This window comes from Phascolarctos cinereus, unplaced genomic scaffold (genome assembly GCF_003287225.1).
Source record: "Phascolarctos cinereus isolate Bilbo 61053 unplaced genomic scaffold, phaCin_HiC Scaffold_9;HRSCAF=440, whole genome shotgun sequence".
In the NCBI taxonomy this organism is placed as follows: Eukaryota; Metazoa; Chordata; class Mammalia; order Diprotodontia; family Phascolarctidae; genus Phascolarctos; species Phascolarctos cinereus.
Window position 1 is genome coordinate 133,150,449 of NW_027556402.1, and position 10,027 is coordinate 133,160,475.

Consider the following 10,027-nt stretch of genomic DNA (forward strand, 5'->3'; position numbering starts at 1 on the left):
TCCCTCTCCACCCGCTCTCATTGAGAAGGCAAGGAACTTGATACAGGTTATACTTATGTAGTCATGCAAAACACTTCCACAGTAGTCCTGCTGTGGAAAATTAGCTATTATTTTCCTTCATCCTATCCCACCAACCCATTTATTCTATTCTCTCTTTTGAGCCTGTCCTTACTCAGAAGTCGTTCCTTCCGATTACCCTTCTCCCAGTCCACCCTTTCCTCTATCATTTCCCTGCTCTCTTATCCCTTACCCCCTTATTTTCCTATAGGGTAAGATAGATTTCCATACCCAATTGTGTACATTATTCCCTCCTTAAGCCAAATCCCATGAGAATAAGATTCACTCATTCCCTCTCACCTTCCCCCATTTCCCCTCCACTGTTTCTTGTCTGTTTCATGTAAGATAGTTTACCACATTCTACCTCTTCCTTTCTCCTTCTCCCAGTATAATCCTCTCTCACCCATTAATTTTATTTTCCAGATATCACTCCTTCATGTTCAACTCACCCTGTGTCTGACTATCTACCTATCTATCTATCTATCTATCTATCTATCTATCTATCTATCCATCCACATAATTTTTCCATCCCACTACCCTAATACTGACAAAGGACTCATGAGTTACAAATATCATCTTTCCATGCAGGAATGCATACAGTTCAACCTTAATAAGTCTCTTATGATTTCTCTTTCCTGTTTATCTCTTCATCTTTTACTTGAGTCTTGTATTTGAAAGTCAAATTTTCTATTCAGCTCTGATCTTTTCATCAAGAATGCTTGAAAGTCCTCTGTTTCTCTGAATTACCATTTTTCCCCCTGAAGGATTATACTCAGTTTTGCTGGGTAGGTGATTCTTGGTTGTAATCTTATCTCCTTTGCCCTCTGGAATATTATATTCCATGCCCTGCAGTCCCTTACTGTAGAAGCTGCTAAATTTTGTGTTACCCTGATTGTGTTTCCATGGTACTCAAATTGTTTCTTTCTGGCTACCTACAATATTTTCTCCTTGACCTGGGAATTCTGGAATTCAGCTACAATATTCCTAGGAGTTTTCCTGTGGGGATCTGTTTCAGGAGAAGATCAGTGGATTCTTTCAATTTCCATTTTGCCCTCTGGTTCTAAAATATCACAGCAATTTTCCTTGATAATTTCTTGAAAGATGATGTCTAGGCTCTTTTTTTTGATCATGGCTTTCAGATAGTCCAATAATATTTTAAGTTAAGTCTCCTGGATCTATTTTCAGATCAGTTGTTTTTCCAATGAGATATTTCACATTGTTTTCTAATTTTTCATTCTTTTGGATTTGTTTTACAGTGTCTTGATTTCTCATAAAGTCACTGTCTTCCAATTGCTCTTTTCTAATTTTTGAGGAAGGATTTTCTTCAGTAAGCTTTTGGACTTCTTTTTCCATTTGGCCGGTTTTGTTTTTTAGGTATTCTTCTCCACATTGACTTTTTGGACCTCTTTTGTCATTTGGGTTAAGCTATTTTTAAGGTGTTATTTTCTTCAGCATTTTTTTGGGTCTCCTTTAGCAAGCTGTTGACTTGTTTTACATGATTTTCTTCTATTACTCTCAGTTTTTCCTCTACTTCTCTTACTTGCTTCTAAAAATCCTTTTTGAGCTCTTCTATAGCCTAAGACCAATTCATGCTTTTCTTGGAAGTTTTGGATGTAGGAGCTTTGACTTTATGGTCTTCTTCTGGTTGTGTGTTTTGATCTTTGTCACCAAAGTAAGATTCTATGGTCTGACTCTTTTTGTGCTGCTTCCTCATGATCCCAGCCAATTACTTGAGTTATAAACTCTTTGTTAAGGTAGGGGTCTGTTTCCAATGTGGATAATTTACTGTCCCAAGCTTCAGGGGTTTTGTGCAGGTGTTTTCAGAGATCCTTCTAGGGACCTGTAAATTTTCAGTTCTTCCAAAGTGCTATGATCCTGGCTGAAGTGTTTATTCCTTTCCTGGCCTGTGTTCTAGTCCATGAGTGACCACAAGCGCTCTTTTCTGTCTTGGAATTGTGAGGAAGATTTTCTCTGTACTGCCACTGCAAGCTCCACCATGCCAGCACTCCACATTGCCCAGGACCAGCGTCCAGAACTGTGACCCAGATCCAAGGATGAGTAAAGCAGGAGAACCCTGCACCAGCAGAGAGATCCCTGCAATCCCCCTTTGATCAGCCACTTGATTCCCCCTCAGTCTGTGGGCTGGAAGCTCTGGAAGCAGTCGTCCCACCCCATGGCTGCAGCCAGGACTGGGGCTGGGACTGAGCTTCTCTCTCACTGTAGTCACAGATTTTTCCTACGACTTCCTAAGTTGTCTTTGGCTTTTGTGGGTTGAGAAGTCTGGAAACTGTGACAGCTGCCTGTAATTAAGTTCTCTGAGGCCTGCTCCAGGTTTGCTGAGGCCTGTTTTTCCTGTGAGCCCATGCTGAACTGCAGTTCTGTCCCAGCCTGGTTCAATAGACCTTTGTAATCAACCATCCAGTTTGTTTTGAGCTGGAAATTTGTTTCACTCTGTCTTTTTTTGGGTTCTGCTGCTCTAAAATTCATTTAGAGCCATTTTTAACAGGTATTTGGAGGGGTTTGGGGGAAAGCTCATACAAGTCATTGCTTTTACTCCACCCTCTTGGATCCATCCCCCTTTAACAAATTATTTTAAAAAATCTTTTTCTTATTTAGTTCATTGGTTACTTATACTTGCAGATAAAAATACATCTATATGTCATTTATGTATATGTTTGTTTTCATTTATGTGCATGTACTTGGAAACGTTACCTCACAGATTTAGACCTGAAGGGACCATAGTGGTCATGTATTCCATTCTCACCTTACAGATGAGAAAATTGAGTGTTAGAGAATTAATGTGACTTCCCCAAAGTAACACTTGTAGCAGGTGACAGACCTGGTACTGAAATTCATTTAGTCTTCTAGTTCAAAATCCAGCATTTTCCATTGCCACACTTGCAGACATGGCCTCCCACAAATATAGAAAATCTCCATAATATCCTGTTTATTTAGAAATATCTTCTTGTCATCAAGATACCTATGCAACCCATGCATTGGGCTTATCATTAGTGAAAGTTTTATACCATTTTGTTTTTTTGAAGAACTGCCCTAATCTTCATAAAGCACAGGGAAGTAGAAGTAAACTATTTGCAAATTATCAAAGGCTCCACCACAACCAAGGCTTGCCATAAGATAAATTGTGGAGTTTGATGGATTCCAACATTTCAACACCCTTCTCCCTCCTAGAAGACTTTGCTCTGAAGTATGCTCCAGTCTTGTTCTGAGGTATTTCTTTTCATTTATTTACTTTACAGTTTCCTAGAAGATATTGGCTGGAGTTCAGTTTAAGGTGTTTACTTTCCCAAGAGTATTTGCTCTTGGGTTTTAGGACCCAAACAAATTGATCTTGAAGAGTGGAATTTCAGAGACTATGATTGTTAGTGTAGGATATATTTTGCTATTAAATTATAGTTTGGGAATCACAAGGTCAGAGTTTAAGAGGCTGTTTATTTCCTTCTAGGTAGTTTTCTTGCAATTTTGAAAGGCTTGCATCAGGTGAGCAGATATTGGCTCATGAATAGACAGAGAGATAGGTTCCAGAATACTCCTTAACTAGAAAATAAAAATTAATGTTCAACTCAATGTAATTATTATTTAAAAATAAATACGTACCTTTTAAAAAGTGATGCATAAATATTACATTGTATGATAGTGCTTATTAAAATATCTATATCTATATCAATCTATCTCTATACTTATAAATTATATTTTTATACTTATATTTAGATCAAGAAAAAAGTAAAAGAAACATGTGCAATTAAATATCTTTTATCATAATTCTAATTTGCAATTTTAAAAATCTATACTTCCTTTTTTTCTACTAAACCTCTGTGTTTAGTCCTAAGTTAGGTTTCTATATAACTAATGGAAAGTGAGGGCAAGAGCAAGGGAGAAGACTGTCCTCATAGTATTCCAAACTACACCACTTGCTCTTTTTTGGCATGGACCAAGACCTGAGAAAAAGAATTGTGGGTATGAGCAGCTGTCTTTGAGCCCTTCCACATATTAAAAAAAAAAAATGAGCACAGCGTAATTGGTTTTTCAGGCTGGTGAATGCTAGCATTGGTGATAGCTTCTTCCAATGGGTTAAGATACTACTCAAGGTAGCCAAGTGGGGGCTGTAGTATCTTCTAATTTTATGTCCATCAGCAAAAATAATTTTCCAATTTTTCTTCATCTAAGTACTTTCCCTTTGAGTTTACCTTCAATTTGTCATTTATCTATCTTGTTTCTATATATTTTAGATGAAATTGTACTTGGACATTCCTTGCTATCACCATTTATAGCCTATTTCTTATAAACTGGTTTTTTTTTAATAAAATGGAAAAGCCTTAGGTCTTAAAAAGCTTAAGAGATTTTTTTTTTCTGAGGGGGAATAGCAGAATATATCTTTAAAACACATATGTTCAAAGCCCCCCCCTTTTTTAATTGATTTTAGGTAGCACAGATAATGACCTTGCCCCATAGTCTTCGCTTGTATTTTTACCTTTTTTTTTTATCTGCCCACGTATCTATATGGGAAAAACAGATGAAATTTAAGGTATTACAATATATGGGAAAATCCAGAGCTGCTTGGTAGATATTTGATAAATAAACATTACACAATTTATAGCCTAGAAAATTGGAATTATATGGAACAATTACTATAAGTTAGGATGAGGTCACTGACTACAGAACCTAAGCCTTATACTAGCAAGAATAGTCCAAAGAATAGATCGAGTCTAAGGACTGTCACAATCCTGCTCTTTTCTAAAGTGCACATGTGTTAGGACTAAGAATCTCCTGATAGGGAGATAATAGGTTTCAGCAGTAGTACAGACTGAGAAAACTGTACAGGGTGTGCTTGTTGGTCAGGAGACAAAAGGTTTATCCTGACTTTTTTGTTTAATAAATGAGAGAAAAAAACAAATAAAAATTCTCTATATAGACTTTAATCTATGAAACCATAGAAACGTATATTCCTTCCTGGAGAGAGTCAAAGATCTGATCAGTTAAAACAGGAGGTAGTGGCAGTAAAGGCTGCAAAAGAACAGCATAAACAGACACTACGTTCAGTAGCATTGGGGAAGGTTACACGACCAGAGTTTGGTGGAGATTACATGTGTGGTAGAGAAGAGTATGGTATAAGTTAGATGTCCAGTGGAAAAGCATTTTCCAGTTTCTCACCTCATGTCCTCTTGTCCCATCCTATCCTGTCCCCACCTTTTCCCTCCCACAGATATGGTATAATGTTCTTACCTGCTGGTGTTTTGTCCGCAGGAAGGCAAATTGTGATGTCTGAAACCTACCAAGTTATCTTGGGGTTTACTGGATAGATTTCTTTCTTAAAGACCTTACCTTAAATGCAAATCACTCGGGCTCTCATTGATTCGACAATATGTCCCTGCCTAAGCACCACTTAAGGGTTATTTTTTGGGCCCTCTAGGCTCAGAGTGAATGTAAATATTATTTGTTTCTCTTTAGGCCAACAACCCTGAGGGTCTTCTCCCAGTTTGGTTTTTTAATTTATTGAAGGGGTTATCCCTTGAGTCATTTCTTAAACAGATCTATTCACTGAATAGGTATTACTTCACTCAAAGTGAGACCTTGGAAAGACCTTAGCTTAAGAAGGCCAAGGTCTCGCATTGCATACTGGGCCATCTCCAGTTGTCCTGATCCATGTCTGGCCACTGGACCTAAATGGCTCTGGAGGAGAAAGTGAGGCTGGTGACTTTGCACAGCCCTCCCTCACTCAAATCCAATTCAATTGCAAGTCATGGCATCATTTTCCTGATATCATTGTCCTCTTTGAGAGCAAAGGACAAACCACAACCACAATTTGATGAATACTACTGTTGAGGTTTAGGGGTGCTGAAATCCTGAAATTCAAGGACAAACAGCACGGGTCCTGCTTCAAATGAATTCAACTCAAGCCTTTTTTCAGCCAAAGACAAGGTTTATTAGAATATGTCTCTGGGGTGGGCAAGATTTTAAGAACTCGTGCTATCAGCCAGACTCTAAGCCTTTGGGATGATGCTTGCATTGACAAGTGGGGCAGACTGAATCTGAGGACTTTAGTGGATCTTTTATACAGAACACTGTGGGAACAGAGAAGAGGTCTAGATGGAAGTAAGGGTGGGAAGTGGCCAAAGGCAATCAGGAGGTAACAGACAGTGAAGGGCTAGGCTAGGTTAGAAGTGACAGAATTGGGAGATTGAGCATAGCCATAATGAAAGGCCAGTTGAAAAGATTATAGCCTCAGGTGAATGCCAGAGATCTGGCCAGGGCCCGTACCTGTTACTACAAGGCTGGTAGAGAACAAGCCAATCCAGCATAGACTGGGAGGCTAGAGGCCCTCTTGAAAATATTGCAATGACACCATCAGGGGCTCTACATACGTAATACACATTTAAACAAGACAGTGTTTTGTGAACTTATTTTTCTGTGAAACATTTTTGGACTTGGAATATATGAATGGAATCCATAAAGGATGATTTATGATGAGTGGTGCTATGGAATAAACTCAACATAAAGAATTTGAGATTGCTTTGTAGCAAAACAGAGGACTTAGTATTTGCATAGTTCCACAATTCAAAACATAATAAGTTTATTTTGTGCACACATTATTTCATATTTAATATTCCAAAGGGAAAATATATATTTAGCATTCAAATTTTCTCACAGAAATCCAATTCACTTTAAGAGAAACAGTAGTGGTTCCTGGAACAAAGCTCCGGAAATGTAAACTTGGTGATAGCAAAGATTTCAAGGTGACCACAACAAATGTAAGGCGCTATTATTGTAATTCTTCAGACTATTGATATTTGCTCTATTTTTTAAGTGTGGAAAATGTGGCTGAAAACATTGTAAGCTGGGTGAGAAATTTTTTAGGATTAAATCAGTTCAAGTTCACAGAGGAGGCAGAGTCAACTCACGAACCGATTTATATATCTTTAGCTTGGTCTTTAGTTTGATGCCATATTGACCTTTCACTCTCTGGAAGAAAATGCTGCCTTGGCTTTTTTTAAAAATAGGTTTTATATTTTGTTTATCAGTGTAACTTTGGAAGAAGGGCTGCCCAGATAACAGAATTAACTGAGAGCTTTCTTTACTGAGTAGCCAATGAAAACCTTTGACTTTATGAAGGTTTTCCTGGGGTAGGTTAAAACTTGACCTTAACTTTTTTCAGGCTTATCATCAATCCTAAGTCTGCAAAATGATCTATGATCCCTTGTATAGACTTGTATTTTAAGAATGATTTTCTCAGTTGAAGAGTTTCCTATTGTTTAGTACCAGTTTCCAGGTTCCATTTTACATCCTTAAATAGAACTGCTGAAAATAGATAAAATAAAATTAGACCTAGTGTTTAAGTCTACTTTACTCTACTGGTAAGGAGGCATGGGAGGAAGCAAGGTACAGAAATGGTGTATGGTACAGGAAAAGCAACAATTTTGAACTGGGAGTCTATAAACTTGGGTTCAAGTCCCAACTGTATAAACATAGTTGTGTGAAATCACTTCATTTTTTGTTTCCTTAGCTGTAAAATAGAGGTGGGACAAGACAGCCTTCAAGTCACTTCTCAGTAGAATAGGATATACATATGATACCAAAATGAAATATATAGTCTGCAAAAATTCCCATGGTTTTGAAGGTAGTGACAGTGACGACTGCAAAAGAACAGTCAGGTACTTTGCCTTCTGCAACTGTTCTACTTGTTACTATTTGTTTTACTCTTCCTCAATATTGTCTAAAGCCACAATGCAATTATGCACAATATACTATTGATTACACAGGAGGGGAATGTTTGACAGAATCAACTGACCAGAATTATAACTCGAGAGTTTCGGAGCTGAACAGAGTTTGGATATCAACTCTCATTTTAAAGATGAATGAAACAAGACCACAAAAGTGGCTTGTCCTTGTGTCCCAGGTGTCGTGGGAGACTCTGAGTTTGTGGAAGAGTTTAGAAAAGAATCCATGCTTTAGGCTCTTTTTATTACACCAAACTTCTGATTCTGAAAAGTTTCCTGTAAGCCTTTTTTTTTTAGGTTTATTAAGCTTTTTTTCATTTGCCCAATAAAGCTATGACACAGTGCCAAGCATTTAGGAAACAAAAATAAATAACAAAGACCCTGCCCTCAAGGAGCTTATAGTTAGTTTAATGAGTGAGACCAATAATAATAATAATACTGAAGACTATATGATAAATACTTGTAAATTTTCCAGCTCAACATTCTATGTTTCTGTGAAAGGTCCAAACAAGATGTCAAGAGAGACATAGCTTGCTATATTGTTAAGAGCAAAGGATCAGAAAAACTGGTTTAGAGTTTTGCCTTTTCTGTTTCTACTAGTTTTTGTAACATTGGGCAAGTCTTTACCTCTCTGAACCTTCATTTCTAGGCACTTTCAACTATAAAGCAATATATCTACATCCATATCTATATATCAATTTCCACGTCTATCTATCAATCTGTTTATCTGTCTATCTATCAACAATATGTATATATGTATATTTACATATTTAAACTATTATTATGATTATAGGAGTCAGGGTGGTAAAGAGTGCATTGCTTTTGGAGTCAGAGGACATTGATTCACATTATGGCTCAGCCAGTTACTACCTATTTGACCTTGGGCAAACACAACCTCTCTGGGTATGAGTTTTCTTAAATATAAAATGAGAGGTCTGAAGATCTCTTCTATTAATAAATTTATTATCATATGAGAGTAAAAAGGAAGGAAATATTATTTATATGCTTCTAAAATATTCAAAATACATTCATCTAAACAAAAATTTATTCCAGAATATGAAATTAACACATCAATATGTAATAAACTTTTCTAAATCATACATTTAAAAGAAAATGAATAATTTTTATGTAACATAGGCCTAGTATGAAACCTCTAAGATTAATGCTTAAGCCATTTTTTTATATAATAGCCTAAAGCCACCTCCCCCCCATACCTGAGCCTAAGTAAACAAATAATAAAAAAACTTTTAGGCTCAAAATTCACTTAATTTTTAACACTTTTCATCTTCTGCACCAACTATATTGAAATACAGCGTTATACATATATTTACACACATATGTGATGTTTACATGAACACATACATACACATAGGTGTATATGCATATGTGCACATATATCATTCATACACACATTCCCAGAAACTAAATTGATAACTCTTTATCTAGTCATTGCGTAAAATGGAACACTATAAACCTAATTTATTCACTCAAACCCAGCTTCCTAAAATGCAGATTTTTTTGAAATGAAAGAGCTGATCTGTATTAAATCTAGGAGAAGATAAGGAAACATAGCTACAATAATAATGCAAAAGGCCACAATAAGTGAATAGACAGCTGATTGTACATACTAGTATGAGTGACCAAGAGGGCCTGAAAATTCTTCACAATAAAATATCTATTCATATATTTTGAAATAAACAGCAAATTTCTATATAAGTTGCCATATAATAAATCATATCTCTAATGAGTACTAACTGGTCTTAAAGAGCACTCTGTTCAGGAGCTGTTAGTAAGGGAATTTAGCTATTGCTACAATCCAGTTTAGTGTCCTTTCTCTTGAAGATAGAGATATTCTTTGTTATCTCTTAGCATTTCTTCAGTATTCTCTCTCTTAAAATAAAAAGCTTATGAAATTTAAATAGTCCATCTCTCTACTTGAAAAACACCGGATAGATAGACACAGATATACATATATAGCTAGATAAAGATATATTTTATGCTCAATCTCAGACATATTCGTACATAATCTATCTATATTTATCATATGTATGAATGAATATGTAATTATATATAATAGTTACATGTGTATACACACATACATTTTTATGTTTGTGTGTATATGTGTGTATAGAACTTCATCTGACCTCTGAATGGGCTACATTATAAAAAAATATCTAATCTGTCCTGGTAATATCAGTATTTGCTTTGGTTCATGTAACTTTTATTATGCAAACATC